Raw genomic sequence first — 24,465 nt, forward strand, 5'->3', positions numbered from 1 at the left:
TAAAAGGTGAAGTTTTGTGTGCGGGCAGAGGCAATGTAAGATCAAAAGGCAGCTGCAAGCCTCCAACTGGCTCCACGTGAAAAGAACCTCATTTTGAATTCGTGAGGTAAAAATGCTTTGCCTGGTGTTTGGTTAAGTCTATGAATTGCTATTGCCTTAATGGAGATTAGTTTGGGAATTTGTTAAAAAGATATGGTAGTAGTAATTTGTAGCCATGCGTACATATAGTTTAACCTGCGTAAATTAATAAAATGTTTCATATAGTTTAATGTAAAACCTCGAGAACTAATGGTCTGATTCCTGAGTTTAGAGTCGCTTCTCAAACATAACACTTAAAATTATTGGTTATGACCATTGTTTAAAGTTTCCTTCTGGAATTTTAAAAAATAACTCCACTTTACCAACAGCCAGTAAGTCTAACATCAGTGTTAGGGAAACTATTGGAAAAAATTCTGAGGAACAAGATTAAGCTCCACTTGGAGAGGCAGGGATTAATCAGGGATAGTCAGCTTGACTTTGTCAGGGTAATACCATGCCTAACAAATTTGATTGATTTTTTTAGAGGAGGTGACTAGTTGTGTAGATGAGGGCAGTTGATATAGTCTACATCGACTTCAGTAAGGCTTTTGACAAGATCCAGCATGGGAGAATTGTCAAGAAGGTAAATGCCCATGGGTTCCAGGGCAATTTGGCAAATTGGAACCAAAATTGGCTTAATGGCAGGAGGCAGAGGGTGATGGTCAAAGGTGTTTTTTTTTGTGATTGGAAGCTTGTGATGTACTGCAGGGATCGGTGGTGGGACCCGTGCTGTTTCTAGTGTACATTAACGATTTAGATGTGAATTTAGGAGGTATGATCAGCAAGTTTGCAGATGACATGAAAATTGGTGGTGTCATAAACAGTGAGGAGGAAAGCCTTAGATCACAGCGCGATATAGATGGGCTGGTAAGATGGGCAGAGCAGTGGTAAATGGAGTTTAATCCTGAGAATTGTGAGGTGATGCATTTTGGGAGGACTAACATGGCAAGGGAATACACAATGAATGGTAGGAACCTAGGAAGTACAGAGGGTCAGAGGGACCTTGGTGTACATGTCAATTGATCCCTGAAGGCAGCAGCACATGCAGATAAGGTGCTTAAGATGGCATATGGTATAGTTGCCTTTATTAGCCGAGGCATAGAATATAAGAGCAGGGAGGTTATGTTGGAGCTGTATAAAACGCTAGTCAGGACACAGGCGGAGCACTGTGTGCAGTTCTGGTCGCCACATTATAGGAAGGATATGATTGCACTGGAGAGGGTGCGGAGGAGATTCACCAGGATGTTGCCTGGGCTGGAGAGGTTCAGCTACGAAGAGGGACTGGATATGCTAGGGATGGCTTCCTTAGAGCAGAGAAGGCTGAGGGGGGACCTGATAGAGGTGTGCAAAATTATGATGGGCATAGATAAGGTAGATAAGAAACTCTTTCCCTTAACAGAGCAGTCAATTGTCAGGGGTCATAGAATTATGTTAAGGAGCAGGAGGTTTAGAGGGGATTTGAGGAAAAACATTTTCATACAGAGGGTTTTTGAAATCTGGAACACAATGCCTGAGAAGGTAGTGGAGGCTGGAATCCTCACAACATTTAAGCAGTAATTAGACGATCATTTGAAACGCCATAGCATACAGGGCTATGGGCCAAGCGCTGGAAAATGGGATTAGAATAGATCGATCCTTGATGGCCAGCATGGACTGAAGGGCCTGTTCTTGTGCTGTATACCTCTATGACTCTATCTGCAGGACAGGTCATCCAATTTTGCCACAAGCCCCTAGATGTTAGTGAGGAGGATTTTGCATGTTCACAGGGCTGATTTTGTCATTGTCATTTCCGGTGCCCAGGTTGCTGCCAGGTGGTCTGTCTGGTTTCATTCCTTTTTCTAGACTTTGCAATGGGACTGAGTGGATAACTAAGCCATTTCAGAAGGCATTAAGAGTCAACCATGTTGCTGTGGATATGCAGCCAGCAGACGACAGATTTCCTTCTGTAAAGGTATTAGTGAACCAGGTGGATCTTTTTGACAATCGACAATGATTTAATGGTCACTATTACTGAGGTTAGCTTTTTGATACCAGATTTATTGACTGAATTTAAATTCCACCAGCTGCCTTGCTGGGATTCGAACCTGTATCCCCACAGCAGTAGCCTGGACCTCTGGATTACTAGTTTGTTGACATTAACACTATGCCACCACCTCACCCACTCACCCCTCACCCTGAGTACGCACCTTACTCAAACAGCCCGTACTTTCTAAACTCAGACCATAGCGCCTAACATCAGATGTGATTCCACGATTGGGCAGCACTTACTGAACAAACCCAATTACACTACACTATTACATGAACAACCAATTCAAGAATAACAGTCAGGCTTGTAATGGGACTCACTTACGCTTGCCAGAAGCGACATAAAATCACACACAGGGCTCTGCCCTCTGTAAACAAAAAGAAAATGTCCAAACATTGCACCTTTTTGAACTGAACAAAAGTTCTTTTACGGTGAGCAAGAAGTCCCTGGGGGTATTTCCCATGACAATGCCTCAATCAATCTCAGTTGACTTGCCTGGTTTGCATTTCAAAAAAAGTTTGGACAGAACTGTTCCCTCGCACATTCACCATGGCAATGTCTCGACCGATGAGTGTCCACTTGCTTACCAATCAGTCCCTTTTTGCCATGAAGTATAAATTGTTGTTCCATTTGAAATTTAGTATTCTTGAAATTCTGTCCTGATGAGTTCAAGGCAAAAAGAATCGACAGCATGTCTCTTTTTGCAGCAATAATCCAATTCTACACTAACAAGCAACTATTCGTACACTCAGAGTTCTTCCTGCATTTTTTTAAAGAAGTCTGGCCTCGGGTCCCTCAGAGGGATCCCTTGAGTAGAGGCCTAAGTTCTGTAGTTGTTTGCAAGGACTGAAAACAGCAGACAATCCACTCCATCATCTCTCCAGACTTCCTCTGTTACCAAACATTCAAACCTCAGGTTGTCAGCTGACTCTGGAGTCGTGGCAGGCGTTAATTGTATTTCAGTGGCAATGCTTGGACCTGAGTCATAAGGTCATTACAGACTCCTGAACTCATAATGCAGGCAAGACTTTCCTGTGCACTACTGAGGGGGTGCTATATTACAAACAAACGAGAATGTGAACTTTTCCCTCCCCAGAAGATCTGTATTTGGATGAGCTGATAAATCGATGCCCGTTCTACGCCCTCCAGTGGACAGAAAAAAAAACTATAGTATTATTCGAATATGAGCAGGGGAATTATGCCCGGCACAAAAGCAAATACCACAGATGCTGCAGGTCTGAGATACAAACAGAAAATGCTGGAGGTATTATTTCGTCATGTGTTAACAAAAACCTGTTTCTCGAGCTCTTTCCTTAGCAACTGTCTCTGGCTCCATCTACACCATGTGGATTCAAATTGAGATTCCTTCCTCTGTGTTTGGGATCTATCCAGCATTATGGATATCTCTCAGACATTCAGACTTTCTCGAACTGATGTTCTCCCCACATCATAAGATCATGTCATGTGTCTCAATGTCATGTGTCACCATGTGCACACTCTCAATGTTTCGATGAAGAAGCACTGACTCATTCTAACTCAAAGGTGTCCTACTCCACTGTTTCATTTTATCCTGCCTCATTCAGACGTTGACCATGTTTTTTTTAAATATTCCATTTAGGTGAGAAGGATCATAATGTTCTCCACCTTATGGATACACACCCTCCGGATTATTCCTTCACTTCCCTTCCCTCTGACATTACTTCCCCTTTGACTCTCACCACTTACCAGGGATTCACAATACAATCTGACCTTACTCTCTCTGACACTGAACGAGCTGTCAAAGGCCTCAGTGTCATCTCTGTACATTCTCAACTCTATTAATTTCGAACTCAGCAACACATTAAGCTCTTCTTCAATTGTCTCTGCTTCCTTGCTCACTTATTTTGTCTGGAGAGTTCCTGCCAGTCAGCGGACCAATCTACCCATCCAATGTTCTCCCTCCACTTGGACCCGGCTCTCTGGCCTCTTATCTTCTCCAGATCTTTTCATTGACAACTGCTGACGTGACATCACTTTCACTCAACGTATCTCCCTCTGAAATTGCAGCACTCCCTTCTGTCAAATCCGTTCATAACATGGTCATTAAACCTGTTGACAAGTGTGATGCAGATGTTGTCTGACATGCTGGCCTCTACCAACAGAAGTAAAATGACAACTTTATGGCACTTCTTCCTACCTCCTTGGGCCATGATTCCACTACCAAGCATCAAACCAATGTAGCTAGAATGTCACTGACCTCATCTCCTCAGGAGATCTTCCCTGCACATCTCCAAACTCATAGTGCCCCAAGACGGAATAGCCCACCTCTACCTTCAAAATCCAGAACAGGATTGCCCTGCTTAATCTATTGTTTCAGCCTGTTCCTGCCACACTGAACATATTTCTTCCTATTTTGAATCGATTCTTTCTCCCCCTTCCCTGTTTCCTATTACTTACATTGTGACTTTTCCATTTTCCTTAGATCGCTTCAGCAGTTTCCAGTTTCCTGAGCCCAACCAACTCTTTCTTTGACCATGAATGTCCAATCCGTCTACATGTCCGTTCCCCACCTGGATGGTTGTAGTAATATTTTTTACCCTTCTCTTCATCTCACACCAGTACACAGTTATTTGCTTGAATGTTTTTATGCATTGATAAGTTATTAAAACAATAACCTGATATAATCACAATGTCAACAGCAGAAAATGTACTTCATACATCCTCTTGTTCCTGGAACGGGGGCCTAAGCAATCCGCATCCGCAACTGCCCTCCTCCACTTGGCTGAAGCTATCACATTGAGCAAATATTGCTTCAACTCCAATGATTTCATGCTAATAAAAGGTGTTTCCATGTGTCCCAGATATGTCTGACTTTTTGTGGGGTATGTCCAACACTCCTTGCTCCAATCCTACACATTCACTCAATCCTTTTTTTTTGGTGTATTGACTAATTTATCAGCGCTGCTCCCTGAACCAGAAAATGTAATTGGCTTTGATGTGACTTTCCACCCATTTCTCACCATCACCTGGTCCATCTCCTCCCTTCCCTTCCTCGACTTTCCTGTCTCCATTTCTGGGGACATGCTGTCAACAATATTCATGATAAACCCACTGACTCCCACAACTAACTTGACTACAATTCCTCAGATCCCACTTCCTGTTAGTACTCTGCTCCATTTTCCCAGTTTCTCCATTACACCTGTTCAGGCAATGCAACTCTGCATAATAGCACTTCCAATAACAACTGAGAATTCCCTCCCACTGTGATTGTTAGGTCCCTCCACCTTGCCTGATCTATTTCCAGCGCGTCTGTTCTAAACCCTTTCTCTCTCTCTCCCAACAATGATTGAGTCGTCATCTTCCACCCCACCAGCCTACACATTCAACAGATCAACCTCTGTCATTTCAACCATCTCCAACATGACACCATCACCTGACCTCGTCTTTCAGCATTTCAAAGGGACTGTTCGCTCTGCAATACCCTGGTTTCCTTCTCTGTCACCAACAACACACTCTCCATTTCTTGAAGGACCTTTCTATTCAAGCACAGGAAATGCTTCACGTGCTCCTTTACCTCATTGATTCTCACGATCAAAAGCCGCAAATATTCCTTCCACTGAAGCAATGATTTGCTTGTACTTTTTTCAATTTAGTATGCTGTGTTTCTTGCTCACGATGCAGCATCCTCTACATTCTACAAAGTAAAATGATTTGCGGAAGAATTCCATTCAGTCCGCAAGAATGACTCTGAGCTTCCTATTGCTTGTCATTTTATTTCTCCACCTTGCGCCCTCTGGCCGTTCTGCCCTTGGCTAGCTACAGTGTTCCAATGAAGTTTAACACTTGCTCGAGTAACATCACCTCATCTTTTGACTACACACTCTACTGCAACACTGAGTGAAACAATTTTAGATCATAACATCTGCCTCCATTTCATATCTTTGATTATCTATTTAATTTGCAGATTGCTGCTATCCCAACATCCACGTCCAATTTGAACACATCTTTTGCTTCTTTACCCATTACCACAAAACCTTTTGTCACTTCATCTCTCCAATCTTTGACCCCATCGCAAAACTCTTTGATCCCCCCTAGAACTTGCACTTACTTAAACTTATTACATTTTTAATTTTAATAAAAGTAGAAAGTGTGCAAAATGCTCTGTATATTCAGCAGCACTTATGGAGAGGGAAAGAGTTAACATTTTCAGAAGAAGAATCATATTCGACTGAAACATTAACTCACCATGATGTGCTGAGTATTTGCAGTATTTTCTGTTTTTATTTTGAGCATCTACAGTACTTTACTTTTATTTTACCATTCTATCTATTTTCATTCCCGATGAAGGGTCACCATGGACCTGAAACATTATTCTGTTCCTCTCCACAAATGTTGCCTGATTTGCTGAGTATTTCAAGTATTTTGTATTTTGTATTTCAGAATTCTCCCGATGCCATGGCTCATATTAATTCCTTGATCAGTACAGAAAAAAATAGATGTTCTGCTTCTTTATTTCATTGCTGTTTGTGAGAGCTTACTGTGCTCAAATTGGCTGATATACATTGCAACAGTGATGTTAGGAACTAAAGATAGATGTTAGTAAATTATGTGGCTATTTGTATGTGTTAGGAGTAAGCTATAGCTGTAAGTTTATTTATTTTTCTTTGTGGGAAAAAAGGTGAAACCTCGGCCTAATTTCATTTAAGAGTGGAGCCAGCAGGGCCAGAGCTTTGTTTCTATACCTGCATTTTAATGAGGTTTTACGACCCTTGAATTGGATTAGGAAAGTTAAAACATAGTAGAAAATTTGTGCTGTTGCCTCGCAACAGAAGGCCCACAGAGAGACTGGGAGAAACAGAAAGCAGTTAAAGTTCAGTTGGTTTGTGAATACCACAAGGTGAAGACAGAAAGACCTCAGAACAAAAAAGAAATGTTGAAAAATCAGGGAGTGGGCCAAGAAGGCTTTCTCGTCAAAGAAAAAGAAGAGGGGTCTGAAAAAGGTCCTTTTCAGCTTAGTTAAAGTAAGGCGCATAAAAACGGCTCCAAATTAAAGAGACAGAGCTGCAGGAAGCAGACTTAAAGCTTGAAGCCAGAAGATCCGAGGAGACAGCCAAAGGGAGGTGACTCCTTACTAAGAGCCTGTGAAGCAGTGGTGTTCTGTTTGCATGGCGGAGTATCTGGGAGAATGTGTGGAAGGCAAAGCTTTAATGCACATTGTGATCAAAGGGAGAGGAACATTGAAAGGAGAGATTGAAACCCCGGGGTGTTGATCCTTGTTGAAGATGTGTCAGAGAAATTATCATTTGAAAGAAGATTCCAAGGTGAGTCTTCGAGTGTAGAGATTGCAAACCCTCATGTGATAGACAGAGTTTCAGTGAGACCTGTTAGCTCACAGTGTGACCAGTATCTGCTGGGAGTTGATGTGAGATCAATAGAATCTCCTTTGGGTGGCATCTGTCACTTAGCTTCAGAGTGTGGTGTGCCTGACCATTAGTCACCTATTGATTTACATGGATTGTAAACTTACTGTGAACATTAGAGTATCAGATGGATTTTGTAACTTGTACCAAAGTTAAAACTCTGTATATGTGTGAAAGCTATGACTGTGGCTCAAGGAGTAGTGCAATATAGTAACCTGTGCTTGTTTAATAAATGTTTTAATCTTATGTTAAAATTTTGTGAGCAGACTCTGTGACTCTGTTCAGAAGCCGCCCTCCACGTTTCTAAACAAACATTGTAAGTTCGGAGCTATCAAGCGAGGTTCCATCCAGGGATTGGGTGACTATATTTCAAAAGTATTTCGCGCGTTCTAAAGCGCTTCTGGATGACTCGGCATCATGAATGGTACTATATAACTAGTCTTCATTTTCCTTCCAGCATTTTTTAACCTTTATTCATGGGATGTGGGCATCGCTGGCTGGGCGAGCATTTATTGCCCATTCCTAATTGCCCTTGTTCAGTGGGCATTTAAAAGCCTACCACATTGCTGTGGATCTGGAGTCACGTGTAGGTCGGATTTCCTTCTCTAAATGGATTAGGTAACCAGATGGGTTTTTAGGCAGTGGTGTCATGGTCATTCATTTTATTCCAGATTTTTTTCTTTGAATGCAAATGTCATCTTGTGCCGTGGTGGGATTCGAACGCCAACGCCGGCGCAACACCCTGGGTCTCTGGAATACCAGCCCAGAGATAATATCACTATGCCTCTGCCTCCCCACTTAGCCCAGTCGAACTTGACCTAAATATCTCGGCACCTGTTATCGAAAATAACTCATTGACATTTCTGGCTCTTTCTGCTTTAAGGTGAGAGGCTGCAATCATTAACAGAATTCAGTTTATGTTTCTGGACCTGACGCCGTGTTTGTACTTGACAGCGAGTTCCCCTGAAGCAAGTGCAATGAAATATCGATCTGCCGATTTCCGCCTCCTCCCTCCCCCTTCTCTCCCTTCTCCCATTACCAACGCTCCATGAAACTTTACCCTCTCTGACAGCGTTCGGCCATTCTTTACCATACTCCACACCCGTGTATCTTTCATACCGCCTTGTGTCTTGTTTGTCCACGTGAATGCCGACCGGGCACAGACTAGTATATACTAATAATTCCCTTTGTATTGTAATGACCTTCGTCGGCAGATCCATGAACTGAAGGTGTGCAGCACCTGAGTCAGATCGAAACTGAAATCGGGTTGAATCAGCAAATGCCGAATGTGAACATGGATTCCAGAGAGTAGGGAGAGAATTTCACAGAGGATTTAAATTGTCCCATTTGTCTTGATTTCTTCACCCATCCGGTAATACTGGATTGTGGACACAACTTCTGCCGCTCCTGTATCACCCAGTGTTGGGAAAAGGAGATAAACTCCTGCCCGGAATGTAGAGAGCAGTTTCCAGAAATCAACCTCAGGGTAAATCGGGCCTTAGCGAATCTGGCTGAGAAAGCTCGGAAATTAAAGCTGAATCCGAAAGAGAAGGAAAGTAAACTTCACTGTGAGGAACACCAGGAAGAACTGAAGCTGTTTTGTGAAACTAACAAGAAATGGATCTGTCTGATTTGTGGAGATTCGCGGGAACACAGAGAGCACCGCTTCCTGCCGATCGATGAAGCTGTTGAAATCTACAAGGTAAAAGGGAAAATATTTTACAGGCTGATTATTTTGCGAGATTCTTACGGTTTCACTATTTTATTCTGGTATTTTCTCCCTAAATCTCTGGATCGACTGAAATTGTCCTTATTTTCTGTCACACGGAAGAAATCAGAGATTCTAGAAACGGAACTGAAACAGAAGCGGAAGATTTCGGAAGTTAGGGTAAGGTCCCTGTGCTGATTTTCCGGCATCTCGCTTAGTCTAGTTCCCTTTATCGCGGGGCATTAATTATGTTTCACATTTCATTTGTTAGAAACAATCGAGCAGTCTGCAGACCCGCATAACATCCGAGTTCACTAAAATGCACCAGGTTCTCACTGAGAAAGAGCAGCGTTTACTCAGAGATCTCAGGGAAGAGGAGGAGAGGATTCTGGAAACAATGGAGAAAAACTTTCGAGAGATTCAGAAGAATTTAAATTCGATTGAGGAGAAGCTCTCAAATTTGCATAAACAGTTGGAGCAAAAAGACGAGCTGATATTTCTGAAGGTGAGCGAACAGATTGAGGGTCGGTTCAGTCAGTGCAACTTCACACAGTCAGATAAAGTCTGCGGATAAGAGTGAAATAAATGTAGTAGATACTAAAAAAAAGTTATGGAACTGAACTGAATTCATGTCTATTCCGGTCGATTCTGCAGTTGTCGCCAAACTGTCCTATTCCCACACTGTCTGCAGAATCCCTGGAAAACCTGCAATCTCCCGGGAATGAGTTGTCGCGATTTTTATATTTAGTTTCCAACTATTTCCGTGTTGCCCCTGATTAATTTTCTGCTCGAACTTCCAGCTCCAGACGAGTGTGTGGTATAGTGATACTTGAGAGTCACTGTGTTTGTGACAGGGACTGACTTTGAGTTCCAGTGTGTGACACAAAGTTTAGATTTAAAAACATAATCCTATCAGCAATGCACAGGGTGACAAGTCGGCTTATCTTGCCTGTGCTGATTTAGTGGAAAAGTTATCAAATTCGTCATACCCTGCTCTTTCCCCCGATAGAGGTGAACGTTTCACTCGGTGGAGTAGGCTTGGCCTCTACTCATTGGAATTTAGAAGAATAAGAGGCGACCTAATTGAAACATAAAGGATTCTTAGGGGGCTTGACAGGGTAGATGCTGAGAGGTTGTTTCCCCTTTAAGACCAGAAGGCGTAAGGGGTCGCCCATTTAAGACAGAGATGAGGAGGAATTTCTTCCCTCAGAGGGAAGTGGACCTGTGGAATTTTTTACGGCAGAGGGTTGTGGAAGATGGGTCGTTAAGTATATTCAGGGCTGAGATAGACAGATTTTTAATCAGTAAGGGAATCAAGGGTTATAGGAAAAGACAGGGAAGTGGGTTATCAGATTAGCCATGATCTCATTGCATGGCGGGGCAGGCTCGATGGACCGAATGGCCTACTTTTGCTCCTACGTCTTATGGTCTGATGGTCTAATGGGTGGGGACAATTTATATATATATATACACACACAAATCTCTGCTTTCACTCTGCAAATTCCAGATCATCAAACGTCATTGGTGATAGAACACTTTCCCTTTTTTTCAATCATCCTGACGATTTATGCATGTCGTCTCCATAGTCTCTCTATCCCCGCACTGCCTATAACACTCCACCACTTACTATATATTGCCTCTCCTTATTCGCCCATCAAAATGCATTTCTATGCACTTAACGTGTTAAATCTCATCTGCTGTGTCTGGTTACTTAACCAGCCCGTCTGTATCCTCCTGGGAAAAAAAGGTAGGGCAGTGGGGCTAGTTGACTTCCTGTTGCGAAGAGCGAGCACGGACACGGCGGGACGAATGGCCTCTTACCCTATGATTTTGTATTTCATCCTCACTTTGATTGTTTTACTTATTTCAGAAGGAAACCTGTTCGAAGAGAAGGTAGGAATTGCGCTTTTCTGAAACTCCGCACAGTTGGTAAAATGTTATGGTTGTTCGCAGAATTTTTTCCCGGTTACCATCACAGGATTGGACCCGATTTTCAATCGCACAAAAGCTATTCACTTACACAGTGTTAAAATTAGACGCCATTAAAGGGTTGTTAGTCAATGACAAATCTGCAATATAGCTCAGGCACAAGTTTTTTTTCAGTAACAACTTTAATTGCAGTGGTTTAACAGTATTAGATTTTATGGAATCGGTTTACGGTACAGAAAGAGGCCACTTGGCTGATCGAGTCTGTGCCGGCCGAAAAACGAGCCACCCAGCCTAATCCCACTTTCCCGCATTTCGTCCGGAGCCCTGCAGGCTACGTCACTTTGGGCCCAGACAGTTTTTAAATGAGTTACGGGTTTCCGCCTCTACTGCCCTTTCAGGCAGTGAGCTCCAGCCCCCCACAACCCCCTGGGTGAAAATGTATTTCCTCATCTCCCCTCTAATCTTTCTACCAATCATTTTAAATCTTTGGCCCCTGGTCACCGACATCTCTACTAAGATAAATAGGCCCTTCCGATCTACTCTATTCAGGCCCCTCACGATTTTCTTACATCTCAATCAAATCTCGCCTCAGCCTCCTCTGTTCCAAGGAGAACAAACCCAGCCTATGCAACCTTTCCTCAAGGATGCAATTTTCTAGTCCTGGCAACATCCTGGCAATTTCCTCTGCACCCTCTCTAATGTAATTATATCCCTTCTGTAATGAGGTGACCAGAACTGCATACAGTACTTAAGTTGTGGTTTAATTAATGTTTTATACAGTTGTGGCTTAACTAATATTTTATATAGTTCAAGCATAACGTTCCTACTCTTATATTCTATGGTTGGCTCATAAGAAAGGATTCCATATGCCTTCTTAACTACCTGATTGACCTGCTGCTACTTTCAACAATCTGTGGAGGTGTCAGCTGTGGCTCAGTCCATAGCACCCTCGCCTTTGAATCAGAAGGTTGTGGGTTCATGTCCCACTCCTAGAAACCAAGAACTGTGTTTGTACTCAAAAGAGTTGCAATCTGTGACTGTTGATAACTGGAATGAATTTTTTTTTTCAGCAATCTGTGGACATTCACTCCAAGGTCCCTCACTTCCTTTACACCTCTCATTATACTCCCATTTGTTGTGTAACTCTTGTTTGATCTCTCCAAGTGCCTCACCTCACACTTCTTTGGGTTGAATTTATTTACCACTTTCCTGCCCACCTAACCAGTCCATTGATATCTCCCTGCAGTCTACAGATATCCTCCTTGCTATTCCTGTGCAGCCAACTGTTATGTCGTCTGCAAACCTCTTGATCATTCCCTCTTCATTTATGTCCAAATCATTAATATGCACCACAAAAAGCAGGGGACTTAGCACTGACCCCTGCGGAACCCCACTGGATCAATCTTCCTCCCACAGAAACACCCATCAACAATTACCCTTTGTTTCCTGTCACTGATCCACTTTTGTATCCAGCTTGCTCAATTTCCCTGGATCCCATGGGCTTTTATTTTTTTAAGCAGTCTGCCATTTGTGACCTTGTCAAACACCCATGCTAAAACCCAAGTAGACCACATCAGCTGCACTATCCTCATTAATTCTCCTTGTTACTGCGCCAAATTAGTCAGAAAAGAACTTCCCTTAAAATGCAACCCGTCTGTCCTTGATTATCCCTGCCTTTCTAAGTGACAGTTTATCTTGTCCATCAGAATTGATTCCAATAATTTTCGCACGACTGAGATCAGAAGGACTGGACTGTAATTACTTGGCCTATCCCCTGGACATTTTTGAACAAAAGTACAAGGTTAGCAGACATCCAGGCCACTGCCGCCACACCTGTATACAGAGAGAATTAAAAATTATAGTCTCTGCTATTTCCTCCCTGGCTTCTTTTAACAGCCTGGGGTACATTTCATCCGGCCCTGGTGATTCACCCACTTTCAAAAACGCTAATCCCTTTAATACTTCCTCTCTCCCAATGTTTATCACATCCAATACTTCACAGTCCTCCTCCTTAACTACAATGTCTGCATTGCCCCCCGCCTTTTGTGAAGGCAGATGCAAAGTATTCATTGAGAACCATACCCACATCCACACATGGGTTACCCTCTTGGTCTTTTAGGGTCCTAATGTTTCATTTGCTATCCTATTACCCTTAATGTATTAATAAGATATCTTTGGACTCTCCTTGATTTTTGTCACCAATATTCTTTTATGTCCTCTCTTTGCTTTCCTAATTTCCTTCTTGATTTCACCCTTCCACTCTCTATATTCCTCTAGGTTATCTGTCACATTGAGTGCTTGTGTCTGACAAAACCTTGCCTTTCCTCTCTTATCTCACCTTGTAAGCACCTTGACACCCAGAGGAGTCGAGACTTGACTGTTCCGCCCTTTTCCTTTGTGGGAGCAGAACCCCTTGAATCTACACTCTGAATGCCTTCCATTGCTCTGACACTTGTCATGAACACTTTAATCACAGAAATTTGTTCATCTCTATCGCCTTAGGCCATTCTGGACGAATTTGTGTTTTGAAAGACACTACCCCTTAAAGTGCAGGGCAATCAAGGATAGAAACAAAGGAGAGACAGTTAAGCAGCAAAAGTGGAGGGCAGAGAAAACAAAAGCAACAAACAAATGGGATCAAAGTGCAAAATAAAACCAAGATGAATAACAAGGTTAAAAGGACACGCCGAAAGGCATTGTATCTTAATGCACGGACCATTGACAATAAGGAAGATGAATTCACAGCGCAAATAGTTATAAACGGTTATGACACCTTTGTAATTATGGAGACATGGCCGCAGGGTGACCAAGGATGAGAACTGAACATTCAGAGGTATTCAATATTTAGAAACGACAGACAAATAGGGAAAGGAGGTGGGGTAGCATTTTTAGTAAAGGAGGAAATCAATGCATTAGTGAGGAAGGATATTGGCTCAGAAAATCATGATGTGGAATCTGCTTGGGTGGAGATAGGAAACACCAGGGTACAGAAAAAGTTGGTGGGGGTGTCTATAGACCCCAACAGTAATGAAGATGTAAGGGAAGGCACTGAGCAGGAATTTAGAGACGCATGCAATAAGGGTAAAACTGTAATCTCGGGTGACTTTAATCTATTTATAGATTGGACAAACCAAACTAACAATCATACCATGGAGGAAGATTTTGTGGAGTGTAGACGTGATGGTTTTTTAGATCAATACGTTGTTGAACCAACTAGAGAGCAGGCTATACTACATTGGGCATTGTGCAATGAGAAAGGATTAATTAACAATTTTGTTGACAGGGTCCCTTGGGGAAGAGCGACCATAAAATGATAGAATTTTTTATTAGGATGGAGAGTGAAGAAGTTGAATCCGAAACTAGGATCCTGAAACCTAATAAAGAGAATTATGAGAGTATGAGGTGCAAGCTGGCAATGATGGACTGGGGAACCCTACTGAAAGAGTTGACAGTGGATAGGCAATTGCTAACATTTAAGGAACATATACATGAATTGCAACAATTATTCATTAATTCCTGTGTGGCACAAAAGATATAATAAGAAAGGTGGCTCAACCATGGCTTCAAAAATAAATTAGTGATAGTATTAGACCCAAAGAGGAGACATATAAAATTGCCAGAAAAAGCAGCAAGCCTGAGGACTGGGAGCAGTTTAGAATTCAGAAAAAGTGGATAAAATTATTGATCAAGAAGGGGAAAATGGAATATGACAGCAAACCTGCAAGGAACATAAAAGCTGACTGTAAAAGCTTCTACAAATATGTGAAGAGAAAAAGATTAGCAAAGACAAATGTAGGCCCCTTACAGTCAGAAATAGGGGAAATTATAATGGGGAACAAAGAAATGGCAGAAGAATTGAACACATATTTTGGTCTATCTTCACAAAAGAGGACACAAATAATTCCCCAGAAGTGGTTCAATGAGAGGGAGGAGCTGAAGAAAATCAGTATTAGTAAAAAAAAAATGGTGTTAGCGAAATTAATGGAGTGAAAAGCTGGAAAATGCCCAGGACCTGAAAATATACACCCTGGAGTACTAAAGGAAGTGGCCCTGGAAATATTGGATGCATTGGTGGCCATCTTACAAGCTTCTACAGCCTCTGGAGCAGTTCCTACAGGTTGGAGGATGGTAACTGTAACCCTACCATTTAAAAAAGAGGGGGAGAAAAAATAATGAATTACAGACCATTTAGCCTAACCTCAGTAGTGGGGAAAATGCTACAGTGTTTTATAAAAGACGTGGTGACAGAACACTTGGAAAGCATTAATGGGATTAGACAAAGTCAGCATGGGTTTATGAGAGGGAAATCATGCTTCACTAATCTACAGGTGGTTTTGAGGATGTAAATAGTAGAATAGATAAAAGAGAACCAATGGATGTGGCGTATTTGGATTTCAAGAAGGCTTTTGATAAAGTCCCACATAAGAGGCTAGCAGACAAAATTAAAGTTTATGGGATTAGGGCTAATATACTGGCATGGATTAAGCACTGGTTGACAGACCACATCATAGAGTGCGAATAAATTGGTATCAATGCATGTGCCCCAACTATTCATGATATATACATAAGGTGGATGAGGTAACCAAATGCAATACTTCCAAGTTTGCTGACAACATCAAACTGGGCTTGCTTGTGCGTTGTGAGGAGGATGCAAGGAGGCTTCAGGGTGATTTAGAGAAGTTGTGTGTGTGGACAAACACATGGCAGATGCAGTATAACGTGGGTAAATGTGAAGTTTTACACTTCAGCATGAAAAACAGAAAGGCAGAGTATTATTTAAATGGTGATATATTGGAAAATGTAGATATAAAAATGGATATGGGTGCCCTTGTATACCAGTCAATGTAAGTAAATAGTCAGCTGCAGCAAGCAATTAGGAAGGCAAAGGGTATGTTGGCATCCGTTGCAGGAGGATTTGAGTTCAGAAGTAGGGATGTCTTACTGCAGTTATACAGGACCTTGGTGGGACCACACCTGGAGTATTGCCTGCAGTTTATGTCTCTCTACCTCAGAAGGGATACACTTACCATAGAGGGATTGCAGAAAAGGTTCCCTAGGCTGATGCCGGGGATGGCAGGATTGTCGTATGAGGAGGGATTTTTTTGGACTGGGCCTGTATTCACTAGAGTTTAGAAAAATGAGAGGGGATCTCGTTGAAACGTATAAAATTCTAACAAGTCTAGACAGACTGGATGCAGGGAGGACATTTCGCATGGTTGGTGGGGGGCAGGGGGCGGGGGGGGGGGGGGGGGGGGGTCTAAAACCAGGGGCCACAGTCTCAGGATATTGGGCAGGTCATTTAGGACTGAGATGAGGAAAGATTTCTTCACTCAGAGGGTGGTCAACCTGTGGAATTGTCTACCACAGAAGGTTGTGGAGGCAGGGTCACTGAGTATATTTAAGAAAGGTATCGATCAATTTTTGTATATTAGGGGCATCAATTAGTATGGAGAGAAAGCAGGAATATGGCTTTGAGCTAGAGGATCAGTCAGGATCATGTTGAATGGTGGAGCAGGCTCGAACTTTGAATGGCCTACTCCTGCTCCCAGTTTCTATGTTTCGATTACTCTGATTGCTATTCTTGGCAAACAGCAGGCTTTTACAAGAAAGGTTAATTAAGCAGTTGAAAAAAAAAACTGTCAAACTTTTGACCTGGCTGAACTGTACACAAAAAGGGTCACATGGGTTTTATGGCTCTGAAAAATAAAACATGACTGGAAAACTGTTTCTTAAAAGTAGTTTTTAGTTTTGCTTTGCAAAGAGAAGAGCCAACTGCTTGAGAAGGAAGACAGCACCCTTTTTCAGTCCGGAAGGGACCATAGCAGGAAGTGAATATAAGCTGCTCCTCAGATGCTCTACATGCTGGAATAGAGCATCCTTAATTATTCCATGAGTCCATTTGCAAAGCAGTGCCATCGTCATTGATTGATTCATGCATCAGTGCTGAGAAATCAACCGTATAACCCAAGCACGATTTCAAGAGTTCCACTCTTTATCCTTTGCCTTTGAACATTGAATTTTATCTTTTGGCCGAATTCCTTCATTCCTATAGCATTTTCATTCGTATGTGTGTGTGCTTGTGTGCGTGTGTGTGTTTGTGTGTGTGTGTGTGTGAGAGAGAGAGAGAGAGAGAGAGACTTAGGGTATCTCGAAAGAGATTTTAGTACAATTTAATATTCCATACCGTATGTTGATAAACTTTGCCCTTCTATTCCACAAGAATGGTTTCAACAGAAACCAATAAGTTTGTTGTTTATTGAAAGAAGCCTGGGATATCTTTTAAGTTGAGTACCAGTCGTTAGGGTAAACAATTGGCCACGTCGGTGAGCAAATTGATCTTTGAAACTATTGGTATGACCTGGGGAGTAGTGGGGCTAGAGCAACTGCGCAATACTCCCATCCCAGTCATAACACACTGGTTTATCGTTAAGTGCTGTTTCCAGTCCACTTTTGCTGAATTACACCTCAGCATACTGAAATTGGCCTTGCCCCAATTTAGAATTTGAGCTCTCATTCCATTTTTGTCCTTTTCTGTAATTTTGTTAAAACTAGCTGAATTATGATCAGCATCACAAAAATTCTCTCTCACTGTCACTCCTTCCACACCAGCTTTATTTCCTAAAACTAACGCCAAAACCACACCCTTGTTGGACTGGCTACATACCTGCCACAAAGGTTTTCCTTAATGTACCCTTAGAATTCTGTTCCCTCCATTCCTTTCACATTAAAACGATCACAGTTACATTGGGGTAGTTAAAATTCCCTACTATTACTGCCTTTTTCTTTTCACTTCATAGAGATTTGCCTACATAATTGCTTTTCTACCTCCCTCTGACTGTTTGAGGGTCTACATTCCGAGTAACGTGACTGCCCCTTTTTTTGTTCCTAAGCTCAATCATATGGCCTCAATAGATGATCATTCAACGTATCATCCCTCCTCATACCCAAATTGCTTCTCTAGCCAAAATTGCCGCACCCCTTCCCTTTTCATCATCCTCTCTATCTCGTCTGAAAGCCCTGTTATCAGGAATGTTGAGCTGCCATCCCTGGCCCTCTGTAAACCATGTTTTTGGAATAGCGATGATATAATGCTGCCATGTTTCTATTTGTGTCCTCCGCTTGTCTGCTTTATTTGCTATACTCCTTGCATTGAAGTATATACCCCTGGCCACAGCCACACTCTTTTGTTCCTTTAGAATCTTTTGTTGCCTCTGCCTCCCAGGCTCACTCATTGGATTTCTACCTTCCACTACCATTTCACATTTATATTACTCTTCGACAATATTGCATTAAATGTCAAGGTTGCATATAAAAAGTACAACCTAGTCCCCAGGCCTGGAGAGATTACTTGCAAGCTATAGGCTGCGTGTCTGGCTGAGGGTTTCTGACTTACCCTGAGAGAGCCACACATAAGAACATAAAAAAGGAGTAATAGCCAGATCATTCGGCCCCTCGATCCCATTCAATCATTCAATACAATTCTGTTTGATCTTCTGTCTCAACTGTAATTTTCCGTGCAATTCCCATATCGCTTGATTCCCTGAGTGAACAAAGATCAGTCTCACTCACCCTTAAATATTATCAGTGATAAAGTATCAATGGCCCTCTGGGCTAGGGTATTCCAAAGATTCACAGACCTTTGAGTGAAGACATTTCTCCTCATCCACAAACCCCAAGTTTCAATGGAGTCGGTCACCTATGTACCTGCAGCTCCTGACTAACCTGTGAAAGCCATACCTTAAAGTGGTAACGGGTACTCTTTTTGTACGATCATACAAGCTTGCTCTGTAACAACAGCAGCAATAACTTGTATTTATGTAGCACCTTCAAAATATTAGAAACTTCCAAGGCTCGTCACAGAAGTGATATAAAGCAAAGAAATCATTGAAACGAAGCCACATAAAACAATTGAGGGATGTAGATTTTAGAGAGCATCTTAAAGGATGCAAGAGAGGTCGAGAGGTGTTGGGGGAGGAAATTCCAAAGGTTCGGGCCCCAGCAGCTGAAAGCTTGGCCAACAATGGAGGAGAGACTAAAATCAGAGACACGTTCAAGCCTTGCGCCTTTTTTGAAATTGCTGGCAGCTTGGGGAGGCTATAGTTCCTCCTTGCTTTCTCCATGGCAACACCTCAGCCAAACAGAGTCGATTTGCCAACCAATCAGCAACCTTCCCTCCCTATGTATAAATTGTTGTGATCGTTTGAAATTTGTCATTCTTCCATTTGTCCGGATGAGTGCAAGGCAAAAAGCTTCAGCAACATGTCTCTAATTCAGCAACATTCAACATCTGAGATGTTGGAGTGGCCAGAAGTAGAGAAGGGCAGGTGTTATGGAGATTTGTGGGGTCACGTATTGCATAAACTGGAAAATAAGCTGCAGCCGAATTTTTAATGTCACCCGGCTTCTAATACTTTCAGACTTTGTTTTTGTTCTTAATGAGTTTTAAATATAAAACATCAAGTGTGTGGGCTAAATGTTATCTTCCCCTGTAATTTGCGGTATCCCGATAACTAACCTGTCATAAGAGCATGATTTTATTTTTCTTGACAAAGTTGTTTCCATCTCTACATTTGCATTTCTAATTTATGTTTTGCTCTGTTATAGAAACAATATTAACGTTTCACTCTGTACTACATTGGCCCTATCATGATAAATGCCGAAAGGTAGGGGTGTTAGGATGGCTTGATCAGTTAAATAACTTCTTAAATATTCCAAAAAAGGTGAATTTATAACATTAACTGTTGAATATTTACAGGATTAGTGCTAAGAGTCACACACTCTCAGTAACAGGCGCCGCCCTGTCTATCGGAAAGTTCAATGGACCTTTACAGTACACAGCGTGGAGAGAAATGATAGATGCCATTAACACCGGTAAAACTCCTATATAAATTTCCTGATATTCAATGCAGCTGTGAAGGGATTAAAGGAGATCCAAGGCCCCAGACTAAATACTCATTTCCAGTTGCGAATTCTCCAGAGGACCTGTTTTCAAATTTTGTTTTCCTCTTCATACCCCTGGGAAGTGGCTGAAGCCATCAGTACAGTGTGTCAAAGAATGAAGTGGATCAGCATACCCAAAGGAATAGTTCAAGAATTTCAGTATGTTGTAGCTAATCCGTAGAAGAGACTGGTCTTGCTCCTTTTGGAGTTTTGGTGAATATTTTATGTATGTGATATCATTAGAGAGACTGTGTTAAAAGGCAACTAATTTGATGGATCAAAATAGACACCTTAATCAAAATTGTCTGAAGAGGAGTCAGTGACATGCAGGTGATGTAGTGGGAATGACACTGGACTAGTAATCCAGACACCTAGGCTAATGTTCTCGTGCACGGTTCAAATCACACCACAGCAGCTGGTGGAATTTAAATTCAATTAATAAAAAAATCATATATGAAATTTAGCCTCCGTAAAGGTGACCATGAAACTATCAGAACATTTTGTAAAAGCCCATCTGGTTCACTACTCTGGATATCTGGCCTACCCCTGACCTCAGCAATGTGGTTGACTCTTACCTGCCCTCTGAAATGGCCTGGTTCAAGGGCAATTAGGGATGGGCGACATTGTTGCTGGCCTTGAGATCGACGCACACATTCCAACAAATAATAATAAAATAACAAACTTTGACTCTGCACTGCATAAGGGAGGGAGTGTGAGGATCTTATTGGAGTGTTCGAGATTCTAAACGGAACAGAGAAGATGAACATTCATAGGTTTACCACAGTTGCCAAGTCCAATGCAAAGTAGTGATGTTGTCAAACTTAGAAGCGGGAGACTGGGGGTGGTGAGGGATGTGGTGGGGGTGGTGGTGCAGGGCTGTGAAAAGCAGTTTAGATTGAGAGAAGTTGATTTTTTAGTGACAACTGCTTGACCTAAGAATTTAGTCAGAGATCCAATCCTTTCTGAGGAATTTCAGTACAATATTGCTGGTCAGTTATCTGTGGGTTTCTGGCATGCGAATTTGATCGGTCGTTCATGAGGAAGGTGGTGGGAGACAGGAGCTCCACAGACTCCTTGGTTGAGGAGTTAGGAGGCGCATCAATTTACAGGAGTGGTGGTGGGGAGAGGATGTTGGGGCGGGGGGGGGGGGGGTGGTGGCGGCGTCGGGGGGGGAGGGGGGGGGGCGCTGCTTATCCCAGTATCTTGGCCAATGTTTATCACTCAGTCAACATCACATGTTTGTGCATGTTTCAGAGTGTGGGAGAGGAAGGTCAGGGTGTGAGAGCAATGAGGAGAGAGAGCAGAATGGGAGGAGAGAAAAAGCAGGTGCAGAGCAAGAGAGTGGGAGTCGGAAGGGAGAGAGAGAAAGAGCCGGAGGGGGTGGAGTGAGAGTAGGAAGGTGAGGGGATAGAAAGAGCATAGGAAGTGATGGGGAGAGGAACGGGGAGGAGGGGGCAGAAAGAGAGCAGTAGGGGAGGGAAGAGAAAGAGACCAGAAGGGGGAAGGGAGAGAAGACAGCAGGGATGTAAGGAGATAGTAAGAGCAGGAGGGGTGGAGAGAGGGTAAGCAGGAGCATGTGGGCATGTGAGAGAGCGGAATGGAGAGGCGGGGGGAGCAGAATGGAGAAGGGAAAGAGGTGATGTGGGCATTTGCAAGCTGGAAGGGCGGGCAGAGGAGGGAATAGCGGGTTGGGAAAGAGAGGAAGTGCAGAGCAAGTGTGTGGAAGGGGAGAGGAGGGAGGTGATAGAGGGAGAATAGGGGGCTGGGTGGCCATGAGGGTGAGCGTGGAGGGGCAAGAATGAGTGAAGGAGAAAGGGTCAGATGGAGAGTGGCTGGGGAGAGAAGAATGTAACTGACTGGAGAGGAAAGAGAGCAGGGAAAGAACGGGGGAATGGAGGAAAGCAGAAGAGGAGATGAAATAAAGAGCTGGAGCATAATGTGGAGAGTGGGAGGGTAAGAGACTGCAGAAGGGGTGGAAAGAGTAGAGGGAGAGGCAGAAAGCGTGAGCACCAGGAGTGGAGAGCGCATGAGGAGTACAGAAGAGTGAGTAGGAGATGGAGGGGTAGGAGAGATTGCTAGAGGTAGAGGAGAGAGTGAGAGTTGGGTGGGGAGGGGTGAGAGAGTAGCAAGGGAAGGGGAAAGGGAGTGCAGTCATTGGAGCACGGGAAAGGGGGGTGAGTGAAGAAGCTGGAGGGGGAGGGTTTGCTGGACCACTGCATGGGAGGGGAAGGTGAGAGAGAAAATGGGAAGGGCAGGGAGAGCATTTGGCAACGGGAGCCTTGAGAGACCAAGGGGGTAGGGGAGATAGCATGAATGCACGGGGAGAGACATTGTGGAAGGGAGAACAGGAAGAAGAACCATCCACACTCTGTACCCTTCCATCCCACTCTCCTCCCCCCTCATCCCACTTTCCCCTCCCTCCCATGCTCTCTTCCACACGCATCCTCTCTCTGTCTCTCTCACTGCACCCGCGCTCTCACACCCTCCCGTTTTCTCACTCTCCCCCTTCATTCCATTCTTCCTTCCTCCGCCCACTCCCTCCCATTCCCTCGCTCCCACCTTTCTGCACTCTGTCCTCTTTCATTCTCCTCCCTCTTCCCTGATTGTTCTCTCCCCCAGTTTTATTTTACATTCTTGCTCTCTCTGTTAACTGTTCCTCTCCATCTGCTGCTCCCGCTCTCCAACTCCAAGCCCACCAAATGCACCCTCTGTCACACTCTCTCTGCATTCCTGCTTGCTGTCGTCTCTTCACTTCCCTCTCTATTTACCTTTCCATCTTTCACCTCCTCCCCTATCCATCACCCTCCTCCCTCTTTTCCTGATGTTTCTCCCTCGTTATGATCTACCTAACCTGCCTCTCCATTGCGATTGATCCCCTCTCTCCAAATCACTGACTGTGTTATTTTAACTTTTCCCCAGCTCCAGCCTCTCTAACTCTGGATCTGAACACAGCGAATCCCTGGCTCATCCTGTCTGAGGGCTGGACCAGTGTGAGACTCGGAGACAAACGGCAGCCGCTCCCTGACACCTCGGAGAGATTTGACCCCTGGGCCTGTGTCCTGGGATCAAAGAGATTCACATCAGGGAGACATTACTGGGAGGTGGAGTGGGGGAGAAGACTGAATGGATTGTGGGAGTGATCCGACAGTCTGTGAACAGGAAAGGAGGAATCGAACCAAAACCAGAGACCGGATTCTGGATTGTGGAGCTGAACCCTGGAAGTGGTTATTTTGCCGCCACCTCCCCCTCATGGACCCGGCTCACCCCGAGTTTGAAACCCCAGGAGATCGGAGTTTTCCTGGACTATGAGGGTGGACAGGTGTCATTTTACAATACGGACAACATGTCCCATCTTCACACTTTCACCCACACTTTCACTGAAATAATCTTCCCATTTTTCTTTCCGGGATCAAATGATGACGGGGTAAACTCGGCATCGCTGAGAAATCTGCGGGATTAAAGGTCACGAACAGATCCATCCCATAATTTCACACCGTCTCCCTGCCTCCTGCCAGCTGTAAACTGATGGGTGTCGGTCTCTGTCACACGTGGAGAGAGAAGCCAGGTTAACATTGTGGATATAAACCCTGTATGGGAACTGGGAACTGCAAGATCAGCGAGAACCTCTGTAGGGCTGGGGGAAAGAAGGAGGGGGAGAGAAGAAACAAATAGAAGCTCAATTGTAGAGAGGAACTTACTGGGTAGAATGAGCTGTGAACTGCAGGAACCCGGTGATCTTCCTGCCTGTAATGTTGCTCCACAGGCGGAAGGTGGTGGAACATCAGCGTGTTTGAGATGAATCAGTTCAGTGATTCGCAAACTGGGGTCCGGGGAGTCTTTCCAGGGGGTCCAGGAAATAATTTCTCCAGAGGTTGAGAAGAGATAAAAAGGAAAATTATGAAGTGAACCGAATTAAAATAACAAGATCCCCGCTTTGTATAAATTCCCAGGAGTTAGTGTTATTCCTGCATGAGCAGCTGTCAAGATTTGCACCCCCAAACCTCCCGAATTCTCTCCCTTCTTCACTTGATGGATGTTTCGGCTGTCATGGTTTTCAGCGGTGAGTCTGACATTTCCTTTCGGTCGGAGGGGAGGGGAGGGGAGGGGAGGTGGGAGACCAGCTGCTGCTGTGATCCTCGGCTGTCTTCAATTTGGGCTCAGGCAGTGAGCAAGCGCCGTTATCATGCTGCCTGGCCTGCTGAGTATTTCCATCATTTTCTGTTTATATTAATCTCTAGTTGGTTTGTTTCTTGTAATCGCGATAAAACTATCAGTGTGATTTACTTCAATCTCTCACCATGTTTCAATAATGTAACTTGCTTGTATGTTTAAATAACACTGAGAACCTGGACTGGGTTTGTACAGGTCTGTAAGTATTGCCCAGA

At 43.5% G+C, this 24,465-nt stretch overlaps 1 long non-coding RNA gene and 1 pseudogene across 1 annotated transcript in view; one reads left to right on the plus strand and one right to left on the minus strand.

Annotated features, from left to right (window-relative positions):
- LOC144695676 (uncharacterized) overlaps window positions 1-24,465 on the minus strand; it is a 306,135-nt gene that overhangs the window by 172,415 nt on the left and 109,255 nt on the right. The window lies entirely within an intron of this gene.
- Window positions 584-23,540, plus strand: LOC144695440 (zinc-binding protein A33-like; annotated as a pseudogene).

Source organism: Cetorhinus maximus, chromosome 21, assembly GCF_964194155.1.
Source record: "Cetorhinus maximus chromosome 21, sCetMax3.hap1.1, whole genome shotgun sequence".
NCBI lineage: Eukaryota > Metazoa > Chordata > Chondrichthyes > Lamniformes > Cetorhinidae > Cetorhinus > Cetorhinus maximus.